The sequence below is a fragment of the Macaca nemestrina genome, chromosome 20 (genome assembly GCF_043159975.1).
Source record: "Macaca nemestrina isolate mMacNem1 chromosome 20, mMacNem.hap1, whole genome shotgun sequence".
Taxonomy (NCBI): Eukaryota; Metazoa; Chordata; class Mammalia; order Primates; family Cercopithecidae; genus Macaca; species Macaca nemestrina.
Window position 1 is genome coordinate 19,688,497 of NC_092144.1, and position 9,754 is coordinate 19,698,250.

Sequence of the window (9,754 nt, forward strand, 5' to 3'; positions counted from 1 at the left end):
ATTCTTTTCTACATGAACAAATTCTGAAGATATTCTGGAAAAAAAGCATTCTGAAAGTCTTTGATGCAAAGAATAAATTACTAAAAAACATTCCACAAAAAGAGAAATAAAACCTTTAGGGTGTATTATGAATTTTGTATTAAAGTTATCCTCAGCAAGAAAGACCAGGTTTCTGTAGTTCTCTAACATCATATCCCTATATAAATTCCGCTGTTCGGTATCCAGACAATGCCACTCCTCCAGAGAGAATTCTATGACCACATCTCTAAATTGTAATGGACCCTAAAACACACACATTTTTACCAAGTAGCCGTGGGCGGAGTTTTTATTTTGTCTTAAGGTGAAATTGGAAAGTAAAGAGAACCGGTTCTTACTTACAGGACTGACTAACATTATCCAATAAAATAATTTTCAACACAGAAATATTCTCTAATGTATTCTTTAACTCTGAGAAAAAAAAAGCTGCGTAAGATCCACAACATCAGTTCATATATGATATTGTTCTAGGTAACAAGGTATAAAATTAAGGGCATGAACATGTACATTTTTGAGGGCAACCTCCACCTCCTGGGCTCAAGTGATTCTCCTGCCTCAGCCTCCCAAGTGCTGTTACTACAAGCTCATACCACCATGCCTGGCTTTTTCTTTTCCTTTCTTTCTTTTTTTTCTTTTTTTTTCTTTTTTTTTTTTTTTTTTGCATTTTTAGTACGGACGGAGTTTTACCATGTTAGCCAGGATGGGATGGTCTCAATCTCCTGACTTTGTGGTCCACCAGCCTCCCAAAGTGCCGGGATTACAGGTGTGAGACACCGCGGCCGGCCATAAGCATTTTCTTAATCCTGCTCTGCATAGAGCTGACGGAACACACAGATGGAGCCTCGACATTGCATGTTTTCCATCTTTACTAAGGACCACAGTTTTTCCCAATAGAAATCTTGAGTATCGACATCTTTTCGTGTTCAACAACCACAAAGGGAACATTTTTAATATTGCGTGTTGGAAACAATTACTCGGAGTCTCAGAGAAAACGAGCACTCAAACAGAGAACATCTAAGCAAGGCACATTTACTCCTATAGAAAGCTGCGTCTCACAGATGGAGCAATAGCAAGGGCACAACTGGACAAGGGAGGGGAAGGGGGTTTTACCCCTTACGTCTCTAGTCCCTACTGCTGTATCTTTCTCGTATTGGCTAGGGTTAGACTGCACAGTCTTAGCTAATTCTGATTGGCTATTTTAAACAGAGCAAGGGTGGCCCCGTGAGCAGTTTCAGCAGGAAGTACGGTTCCAAGGCACGTGACTAGGGGTGAGTCAGAATAGAGCAGGTAACTAGGGATGGCTCAGAGCAGGTGACTAGGGGTGACTCAGAACAGATTAGGTGACTGGGGATGAGTAAGGACCCTAAATATGTGAGCTAGAAGGGGGTCATTTACTGAAACTAGGGGCAAGGAGACATAAAGATAGAGGAATTTAAACATTAGAATGGAGAACAAAGAATAGGGAAGCTGAAAATACTGAAATATTTGTTCTTTGAAGAGGACTTCAGAACTCATTGTACTTAACGATTTTCCTCTCTTGGATTTTAAAGGAAATTAACAAGCTGAAACTATTAAAGAGATACTTACTGTATCCTACATTTCAGACCGTAAATTCTTGCTGAGAATTCTGCATGGCTTATAAGAAGCTATGATGTATAAAATGTAGAAAAGGCTCTGGGATATAGGAAAGAAATATTTTTCAGAGACCCTTGACTATCATAAGAACTTTAAGAAGTACTTAAACCAAACTCATTAGGGAGGAAAAACACAAGTAGAGAAGTATGTTTACCTGAAGAAAAGCCATTTTTTCTTTCTCCCTCTTCTCTGGAATTCCTTCTCAGATGAGACTCTCTGGACAAATTACACCTGCATCTTGAGAATATGCCTTTAAAGGTGTCAGTACCACATGTTTACCTGCTAGCACGACATCAACTGGCAGAAAAAGTCCACCCATTTCTGTCCTTTAAAACAGAAGAGATTCAGGAACAATGTACTGCTCCATGAAGATAATAGCATAAGTTTCTCCTTTCCTTTCCTCAGGTGCCATCACCGGCCACAGACACCAGCAATTTCTGCTACAGTGATGCAAATATGTGCCACACTGACCTGTCCCTACCAAATCCAAACAGAACAGGCCTTGTGACCACCCTTTAGTGCAAAAGTGGAACTTAATTCTCATGAATATATTTTGAAGCCCTCGTACTTGATTCTGGCCTCACCTTAGAGTCACATGAGGCCCTTCATTAAAACAACATGGATGCTTCCACCCAGAACAATGAACAGAAGCTGTGGGGAGGGCACAAGAGGTTTCTGCAAATTGGCCATGTGATCCTAATGAGAAGCCTGGGCTGATCACCACTAAGCTAAGCATTGCTTCTCAGGCTTTAACGAGTTTATAAATCACTTGGTAATTTTGGCCCCACTTTATGTAATGTGATTCTGCAGGTTTGAAAAGGGTCCATGAATGGGTGTTTTAAACAAGTTTGCTGTCAATGCTGATGTTGCTTCCCCTTGGCTCATTATTAGCATTAGTTAGAGAAGCAGGCACAGCACAGGGTCCCTTACACTCTGCACTCTCATAACAACCAAATACTTCTGGTACAAATAAGGACAACCCATCTCCATCCTAAAGATATATTCTTTGCTGGCTCTTTAAAGTTGACAGAGAAAATAGAAGGCAGCAATGTCTCAATAAGTTTGGATTTAAAAACAGCTTGTACACCTGTACTAATGCAATGTTTATTAAGCAGGTACTATGAGCTCAAGAGTAGGATACAGAGCACTGTGCTGGGCATAACACATTATGTGATTTAATTCTCATAACACCCTGGGAGCTGGTACTAAGGGTTTAATAATTTCCAGGATTTAGAAAAAGGGCCCAGCATTTTTATTTCTTCTTCTGTTTCTCTGTCATCAAAGTTTTTAAAAATTGTAAAGAATAAAAGCTAAATATAGACAGATGAAAGACATATAGAAAGGAAGAGTTTAATGTAGTTTACAGAAAATTTTATTCTGTTTATGTTTACTTTTTTGTGACTTGTGTAGCAATGGCTGGGTCTGTAGGAAGAGAAGGCAAGTTACTAAATAGAATGTCTCTGCAAGCACTAGTTTTAATAGAAAATTTAAAAACTAAGACCCAACAATACATGCTTTATTTTTCCCATTTATCTGCTTTTGGGTTTCAGGAAATTGTGAGCACCAGCTCTAGAAAGGCAGCAGGATTCACCAGCCAAAACTCTGATCTCTTCTAATCAGTTCTGTGAGACAAGACTTCAGGGTAGGGTCAGACCTAAATAAGGCCTCCAAAAAGGGTGAATCTGAACAGGTCTGTGACAGGGGGAGGACCCTATGTAGAATTCTGTTCTCTATGGCACTATGGTACTTCCAGTTTTGTTTTTTCTAAGCTTACTTAAAATAAACTTAAATCCCAGAGTTTCTGAAATTTTAGACTCTTCTAACCACTACCTTGTCAACCTTACACTGTATACTAATATGCAATTACATAAATCCCTTAAGGTTTTCTAGGGTAATTTTATTTTGGCGTGGGGACAGAGTCTCGCTGTGTCACCCATGCTGGAGTGCAGTGGCATGATCTTGGCTCATTGCAACTCTGCCTCCCTGGTTCAAGCAATTCTTTTGCCTCAGCCGCCCGAGTAGCTGGGATTACAGGTGTGCACCACCACGCCTGGCTAATTTTTGTATTATTACAAAACCATATATTTGCCAGGCTGGTCTTGAACTCCTGACCTCATGATCCACTTGTCTCAACCTCCCAAAGTGCTGGGATTACAGGCGTGAGCCACTGCGCCCAGCCTTTCTAGGATAATTTTATTAGAAAATAAATATGTACACATAACAAGGTAAAAGAAATAAAAATTATACAACTGGGCACAGAGGGTCACTCCTGCAATTCCAGCATATTGAGAGGCCAAGGCAGGTGGATCATGATGTCAAGAGTTCAAGACTAGCCTCACCAAGATGGTGAAATACAATGTCTACTAAAAATACAAATGTTAGCCGGGTTCGGTGGCAGCCGCCTGTAATCCCAGCTACTCAGGAGGCTGAGGCAGGAGAATCACTTGAATCCAGGAGATGGAGGTTTCAGTAAGCCAAGATTCTGCCACTGCACTCCAGCTTGGGTGATAGAGTGAGACTCCATCTCAAAAAAGAAAAAAATATATAATAACAATTCTTCTGTTCATAAATCTCCCTTCAGGTGTAGACAACAGAAGTCACAACAATATAAAGAAAGTGGCCTAAATAAAGCCCAAGATTCTGGACACATCTATTTGGTACACCAACCATATGATGCATAATTTAATTATTTACCCAGTTGCTAGTCTAGACTAAAAGTTTCTGGATTGTAGGAACTATGACTGTTTCATTTTTTTGTTGTTTTGTTTTGTTTTGTTTTTGTTTTTTAATGGCCATATGAAATGGAAGCAACTAGTTTATCTATTTGGGTCTCCAGATCTTTTCCTTGTTTATTATCCAATGACCAGGAAACTGGAGAAACTCTCATCTGGGTACCAACCAAAGACACCTCTTGTATGAGGGGATGAACAAATACAGGATGACTCACTTCTCTTACACTGAGACAGAAGCAGAATTAACCACTCTTGTCAGCCTGACACAATTCTTCTCTGGACATCCTTAAATGCCTCAAAGGCACCTAAGTGATTATAAGAGAATTCCCAGTGACCCAGGGCTGATGGCTCAATAATAAGCCAGGCTGGAGAAACTCAAGCTGATTCTAAGTAAAAAAAAATGGAACTGCATGGCCGAGCATGGTGGTTCCTGCCTGCAATCCCAGAACTATGGAAAGCAGGTCTAATAAGATATTCATCTAATCTGTTTTCAAGGTTTTTAGCTTCCTTGTGATGGGTTCGAACATCCTTCTTTAGCTCAGAGAAGTTTGTTATTACTGACTTTCTGAAGCCTACATCTGTCAGCTTGTCAAAGTCATTTTCTGTCCTGCTTTGTTCCATTGCTAGTGAGGAGCTTTGATACTTTGGAGGAGAAGGGGTGCTCTGTTTTTCAGAATTTTCAGCTTTTCTGCTCTGGTCTCTCCCCATCTTTGTGGTTTTATCTACCTTTGATCTTTGATGATGGTGACCTACAGATGGGGTTTTGGTGTAGATGTCCTTTTTGTTGATGTTGATGCTATTCCTTTCTGTTTGTTAGTTTTCCTTCCAACAGTCAGGTCCCTCAGCTGCAGGTCTGCTGGAGTTTGCAGTAGGTCGTTGCCAGGAGATGCACAAAGGAGCAGCAACAGGGATAGTGGTTTGAGTCGTAAGGGGTCCAAATATGGGGGGAGTGGAATTAATGTAACGAGGAAGATTTTTTAAGTAGGTGCAGAGAAGGGTGTCAGCCCACTGATATGAAGTGTCTTAAGAGGCTTTGCTGGACCTATCCAGAAAATAAAGAAATTTTTTTTTTTTTTTTTTTTTTTGAGACGAAGTCTCGCTCTGCCGCCCAGGCTGGAGTGCAGTGGCCGGATCTCAGCTCACTGCAAGCTCCGCCTCCCGGGTTCACGCCATTCTCCTGCCTCAGCCTCCCGAGTAGTTGGGACTACAGGCGCCCGCCACCGCACCCGGCTAGTTTTTTGTATTTTTTAGTAGAGACGGGGTTTCACCGTGTTAGCCAGGATGGTCTCGATCTCCTGACCTCGTGATCCGCCCGTCTCGGCCTCCCAAAGTGCTGGGATTACAGGCTTGAGCCACCGCGCCCGGCCAAATAAAGAAATTCTTTAGGAGACTAGAGATGAGGGCCATTGAAAGAGGTTCAAAGATGTAAGGAGACAGGAGATGTTGGAGAAGCAGGATAGCGTCCTGCTGGGAAGACTGGTAAGAGGGGCTGCAAAGAAGAAGGTCATCAACATATTGAATAAGGTGGGAGGCAGACAGCAGAAAGAAAGTCAGTCATGAGAGAGGACCCGACTAAAGCAGTGTGGGCTGTCCCTGAAATCTTGGTGTAGAACAGTCCAGGTGAGTTGCTGGGACTGGTGGGTGTCAGGGTCATTCCCAGTAAAGGTGAAAAGAGGCTGGGAGGAGAGATGCAAGGGGATAGTAAACAAGACATCTCTGAGGTCGAAAACAGAATAATGAGTTGTGGAGGGGGTTATTGTGGAGATGAGAGTATAGGCGCTTGGCACAACAGGATGGATGGAAAGGGCAATCTGATTTATGAGGCAAAGGTCTTGAACCAGCCTGTAGGACTTATCCGGTTTCTGGATGGGTATGATAGGGGGATTTTAGGGAGAATTTATAGGCTTTAAAAGGCCATGCTGTAACAGGCAGGTAATAACAGGCTGTAGTCCCTTTTTCTTTTCTTTTTTTTTTTTTTTTGAGACGGAGTCTTGCTCTGTCGCCCAGGCTGGAGTGCAGTGGCCGGATCTCAGCTCACTGCAAGCTCCGCCTCCCGGGTTTAGGCCATTCTCCTGCCTCAGCCTCCAGAGTAGCTGGGACTATAGGCACCTGCCACCTCGCCCGGCTATTTTTTTTTTTTTTTTTTTTTGTATTTTTTAGTGGAGACGGGGTTTCACCGTGTTAGCCAGGATGGTCTCGATCTCCTGACCTCGTGATCTGCCCGTCTCGGCCTCCCAAAGTGCTGGGATTACAGGCTTGAGCCACCGCGCCCGGCCCAGGCTTTAGTCCCTTTAAAGCCTGCTGTGGGATGGGACACTGGCGTTGAGCAGGGTAAGGGTGATTAGGTTTTAATGGGATAGTAATGGGCATGTGATTGGTTGCCAGAGAGGGAATAGAGGTGTCCCATACTTGTGGGCTAAGGTGGGGGGATACAAGAGGAAGACGTGAAAAAGGCTTTGGGTTGGGAAGAAAGGCAGCAAAAATGTGGCTGTAGTCCAGGAAGAGTCAGGGTAGTGGATAATTTCGTTAAAATGTCTCGACCTAATAAGGGAACTGGGCAGGTGGGGATAACTAAAAAGGAGTGCATAAAAGAATGTTGTCCAAGTTGGCACCAAAGTTGGGGAGTTTTAAGAGGTTTAGAAGCGGCCGGGCGCGGTGGCTCAAGCCTGTAATCCCAGCACTTTGGGAGGCCGAGACGGGCAGATCATGAGGTCAGGAGATCGAGACCATCCTGGCTAACACGGTGAAACCCCGTCTCTACTAAAAAAATACAAAAAAAAAACTAGCCGGGCGAGGTGGCGGGCGTCTGTAGTCCCAGCTACTTGGGAGGCTGAGGCAGGAGAATGGCGTGAACCCGGGAGGCGGGGCTTGCAGTGAGCTGAGATCGCGCCACTGCACTCCAGCCTGGGCGACAGAGCGAGACTCCGTCTCCAAAAAAAAAAAAAAAAAAAAAAAAGAGGTTTAGAAGCCTGGCCGCCAATACCCGCAACAGTTAAAGGGGCAAGGGAAACAGGCCCTTGAAAAGAAGGTAATGTGGAGTGGGTAGTCCCTGTATTGATTAAAAGGGGGACAGACTTACCCTCCACTGTGAGAGTTACCTGAAGCTTGGTGTCCATGATGATCCAGGGGGCTTCCAAGGAGATTGGGCAGCTGCAGTCTTCAGGTGCTAAGCTGAGCAGATCTGAGAAGGAGTCAGTCAGAGAGCCTTGGGCCAGAGCTTTACAGGCTCTGTGAGTGGCTGGCAGGTTAGCTGGGCAGTCTGATTTCCAGTGAGTCCCTTCACAGATGGCTCTTGGCTTGGGAGGAATCCCAGGCTGTGGGCGTTCCTTGGCCCAGTGGTCAGATTTCTGGCACTTGAAGCAAAATCCTGAGGGAGGAGGTCCTGTAGGAATGCCTGACCACTGCAGCTTAGGCATTTTGAAGTTCTTGTGTGCTGGAGGTGTGGCTGTGTTTTGTCTCACAGCAGAGGCAAGTCATTATAACTCAGAAATGCGTTGTCACTTGGCAATTGTAACTCCGAAATTGTACACCTTGAAGGCGAGGATGATTAATTCATGTTGTGGGGTCTGGGGACCAGATTCCAATTTTTGAAGCTTTTTTCTAATGTCAGGAGCTGATTGGTTGATAAAATGCATATTGAGAATAAGACATCCTTCTGGTCCTTCAGGGTCTAATGCTGTAAAGCGGCTAAGGGTAGCCACCAAATGGGCCATGAAGTGGGCCGGATTTTTGTCTTTACCTTGGGTAGTTTCTTTAAGTTTGTTATAATTAACAGATTTGTATGCTGCCTTTTAAAGCCCTTCAACTAGGCAGGAAATCATGTAATCTCACCTAGCTATACCTGGGGAACCTGCCTGATTGTGCCATTAGGGATCTTCTCAGCAAACTGCTCTTATGCCTTCCTGGAGGCCTGGCTTCTGATGGGTGGGTGTCTGTGTGAGTTTGGGCTAGAGAAAAAACTGTTTCCCATTCATCTGGGAAGAGGGTAGAATTTAAGATGACATTTAAGTCGCTCCCGGTTAAATTGTAGGACTGGGTTAAATACTGGAATTCCTGTATATATTTAGTGGGGTCTGACGAGAAGGAGCCCAGACACTGACTGATTTGGGAAAGGTCTGATAGAGAAAAGGTACATGAACCCTTACTGTGCCCTCAGCTCCAGCCACCTCTCTAAGGAAATTGTTGGGCAGGTGGGGGAGAGCTAGTCGCAGAATGAAACTGTAAGCTGGATAGAGTGTGAAGAGGGGAGGTGATAGAAGGGTTGTAGGGTGTGGGAGTAGAGGCCAAAGTAGAGTTGGAACCTGATTCAGCCTGGTGGGGGAGTGACCTGAGGAGAAGCAGTCTGGGGAGGAGGGGAGGGGTCAGATGGGTTGGTAGAAAAGAAAGATTCAAAAGACTCAGTGATGCTTGGGGTTGGGACTGAAGGGGTAGGCAGGAGGAAAAGAAGGAAGACTTGGGATGAGTTGCATTGGGAATAGACATTAGGGAGGGAACAAATGGTAAAAAATGCCTGGACATAGGGCACCTCAGACCATATGCCCGTTTTATGACAAAAATTATCTAGATCTTGTAAGATGGTTAGGTTTTAGGTCAGGTGAGAGTTGAAGAGGTTTTAAGTTTTTGAGAACACAGGCTATGGGGAAAGAAGGAGGAATGGAGGGTGGAAGGTTGCCCATAGTAAAAATGTAAGTTTAGAGAAAAGAGAGGGTAGAGACATGGAAAGAGAGGGGTCGTACTTGCCACCCAGGGGAGGGGGTACTTGCCACCAAGGTGGAGGATCAAGGCAGGCATCCCCGTGGTCATTAGAACACCCCTGGAATGTGGGTGAATAATCAGGCAGCCATCCCTGCAGTGATTAGACACCACAGGAAGACTGTTTTCCAGAGTCCATGACCAGTGCCAGAGTTTTGGGTCCATGGATAAAATGCATCTCCTTTGTCTCTACTAGAGAGGAAAAAGAACTGGAATTGGAAGAACAGGGAGATTGAAGGGTAGTGAGAGAGGCTGGAGAAGAGAGTTAGGAGACCGCTTACCTGACTTGAAATTGGTGAGATATTCCTTGGGCTGGTCTGAGGACCCGTGGTCATAGGTGGATCTCCTCATGGAGTGAGGGTGAGGACAGCAGGCTGGTCTTCTGAAGGAGTACCCATGTCCCAGGTTTTGACACCAACTGTCACACATGTTCATGTGAAGAGACCACCAACAGGCTTTGTGTGAGCAACAAGGCTGTTTATTCACTTGGGTGCAAATGGGCTGAGTATGAAAAGAGAGTCAGTGATGGCAGATGGGGAAGGGGTTGCTTTATAGGAGTTGGGTAGGTAATGGAAAATTACAGTAAAAGGTGGTTATTA